Source organism: Chrysochloris asiatica, unplaced genomic scaffold, assembly GCF_000296735.1.
Source record: "Chrysochloris asiatica unplaced genomic scaffold, ChrAsi1.0 scaffold00043, whole genome shotgun sequence".
NCBI lineage: Eukaryota > Metazoa > Chordata > Mammalia > Afrosoricida > Chrysochloridae > Chrysochloris > Chrysochloris asiatica.
Genome location: NW_006408561.1, coordinates 3168274 through 3171543, shown reverse-complemented (window position 1 = coordinate 3171543; position 3270 = coordinate 3168274). Strand labels below are relative to the sequence as shown.

The window sequence follows — 3270 nt, the reverse complement described above, 5'->3', positions numbered from 1 at the left end:
AAGTGGAAATCATAGAATGAAAGCACAAGTGCATGCATGTCTATTGCCTCATTGTTTTAATGGCAGAAATCTGGAAAGATCATTAAAATCATTAAAGGAAATGGCTGAATAAAGTATGTTTTATCTTACTGGGGATTCCTATGCAGCTGTGAGACAGACTGACTTAGATCTGTATGTACTGATCTAGAGGGACATCCATTCAAAAACAAAGTCGCAAAGCAGTATGTTTTATGTGGTCCCATCTTTGTACAAACAAGTTGAAATACAGAACCTACGTATGTGCATCTATGCTTATAATCATGAAGAAAGATGTAGTATATAAATATGAGGGGGCTTCCAAAAGTTCGTGGAAAAATTCCATTATTTTTCAATTCCTTTTTTCCACAAAAATTTGAAATTCCCCCTTGCAGATTCCAAAGTTTTAACAGCAATATTAGGTAGATACAGGGTTTCTATGAGTTAGACGGACTCCACAGCACTTCACAACAAGTAGAAGGATGGAAAGAGGGCTTAGGGATTGAAAAATTGAAATTACTAACTTTTTCTTTAAGCATATATTAATTGTAAATTAACAGTAAACAAGACAAAATCCACAAGGATAGGTTAATTCACAGAAACCAGTAAAATCTAGGATGCTGCCCAATGCTGTTCCTTCATGTCTTCATTCTATTATTATTTATTGAGCATCTACTGGATGTCTGGTGTTTGCAGAGGTACTATGTATATATTTTTTCCAGACACATGCTTTTTATTCGTGTAGATAACAGACACCAACAGAATTGCTAGAGGAGTTCCACATGGCATAACAACAGTGTGAACTTCCAACAGAGGCAAAACTGAGCCCCATAGTAGACAAGACAGACCATGCCTGAAGACAACAGAAGAGTTCACTAAATATGCACGATTTATCCATGAAGCCCTTAAGCCTCCTCCTCACTCTCCTCCTCCTCCTCGAACTTACCTTGTTCGTCGGTCGTGGCGTCCTGGTACTGCTGGTACTCCGACACCAGATCGTTCGTGTTGCTCTTGGCCTCAGTGAACTCCATCTCATCCATGCCCTCGCCCGCGTACCAGTGCAGGAAGGCCTTGGGCCGGAACATGGCTGTGAACTGCTCCGAGATGCGCTTGAACAGCTCCTGGATGGCCGTGCTGTTGCAGATGAAGGTGGCTGACAACTTGAGGCCGCGCGGCGGCGGGATGTCGCACACCACCATCTTGATGTTGTTGGGCATCCACTCCACACAGTAGCTGTTGGGCTTGTTCTGCACGTTGAGCATCTGCTCGTCCACCTCCTTCATGGGTATGCGGCCTCGGAAAATGGCAGCCACCTTCAGGTAGCGGCCGTGGCGGGGGTCTCAGGCTGCAACATGTTCTTGGACTCGAACATCTGCTGGGTGAGCTCCGGCACAGTCAGGGCGCGGTACTGCTGGCTGCCGGGGCTGGTCAGGGATGAGAAGCCGGGAATGAGGAAGTGTAGCCGTGGGAAGGGCACCACGTTCACAGCCAGTTTGCGGAGGTCTGTGTTTAGCTGGCCTGGGAACTGCAGGCAGGTGGTGACCCAGCTCATGGTGGTAGACACCAGGTGGTTGAGGTCCCCGTATGTGGAGGTGGTGAGTTTCAGGGTATCGACAAGGCCTCATTGTCGATGGAGTAGGTTACATTTGTGTTCTCCACCAGCTGGTAGACCGAGCATGTGGCATTGTAGGGCTCCACCACAGTGTCTAAGGAGTTCTGGTATCGTCGTGGTTACGAATCGGGCTGTGAACCACAAGGTCAGCAGTTCGAAACTACCAACTCTTCTGTGGGAGAAAGATGAGGTTTCTGCTTCCGTAAAGATTTACAGCCTCGGAAACCCTGTTCAGGGTCTCTATGGGTCGGAACCGACTTGACGGCACTTAACAACAACCAAAGTGTCTGATACCTTGAGGGAGGGCATGATGTTGAAGGTGTTCATGATGCCGTCTGGGTACTTCTCCCTGATCTTACTGATGAGCAGCGTGCCCATCCTGGACCCTGTGCCGCCCCCCTTACCCCCCAGGTGTGGGTCAGCTGGAAGTCCAGGAGACAATCACAGTTCTCAGACTCCTTCCGCACCACGTCCAGCACTGAGTCCACCAGCTCTGCCCCCTCTGTGTACTGGCCCTTTGCGCAGTTATTGCCGGCACCGCTCTGGCCAAAGACAAAGTTGTCCAGCCTGAAGATTTAGCCAAATGGTCCAGACCGGACTGAATCCATGGTGCTCGGCTCGAGGTCCACCGGGATGGCCCATGGAACATGGAACATATTTGTTACCCGCAGCCTTGTTGTAGTAGACGTTGATTCTCTCCAGCTGCAATTCACTGTAGCCATGGTAACTGCCAGCTGGGTCGATATACCATGCTCGTCACTGAAGACCTCCTAAAACTTGGAGTGGATCTGGTTGTCGCACTGGCCAGCCTGGATGTGCACTATCTCACGCATGGTTCGACTGCGGAGCGGAGGTAGCGGCCTCGGGTAGGAAGCGCAGAGACTCTGCACAGGCCCTATTTTATCAAGCTTAACTAATCCCAGGTGTTATTATTTACAAATGATTAATAGTTGTTGAGTCCTGTCGAGTTGGTTCTGACTCACAGCTGAGGATTATGGCTAGAGGGTTTGAACTGCCGACCTTGTGGTTCAAACTGACCTTGTGGTCCTGTGCATTATCCTGCACTTTACTAACTTGTTCAAGGTCATGCATCACTAGGAAGGTTGTGGAGCTGGCATGTGTGCCAGTTCCTTTGGGTCCCAGAACCTGTGGACACTCCCTGTTAAGTGCCATTGAGTTGGTTCCGACTCATAGTGACCCTGTATAGGGTTTCCGAGCAGCATCTGGTGGCTTTGAACCACCAATCTTGCAGTTTGAACCAGTGCCTATCCTACAACGCCACACCAAGACTCCTTACCCAGCCCGTAAACCAAGCCCATTGTCACTGAGTTGGGTACGATTTAGTGACCCTCTGGTAGTGTAGTGATTACGAATCGGGCTGTGAACCACAAGGTCATCAGTTGAAACTACCAGCTTCTCCGCGGGAGAAAGGTGAGGCTTTCTGTTTCCTTAAAGATTTACAGCCTCGGAAACCCTGTTCAGGATCACTATGGGTCGGAACTGACTCGATGGCACTTAACAACAACAACATAGGACAGAGGAGAGTCCAGGTGTGGCGCTGTGGGTTAATGCTCCAGATTGCAATGCCATTTGAACTGCAAGGTTGGCAGTTCAAGCTCACCAGATGCTCCTCGGAAACCCTA

General features: G+C 48.9%; 1 pseudogene; it reads right to left on the bottom strand.

Moving 5' to 3' along the window:
• Window positions 1-920: 920 nt before the first annotated feature.
• On the bottom strand, window positions 921-2460 carry LOC102821533 (annotated as a pseudogene).
• Window positions 2461-3270: the final 810 nt, after the last annotated feature.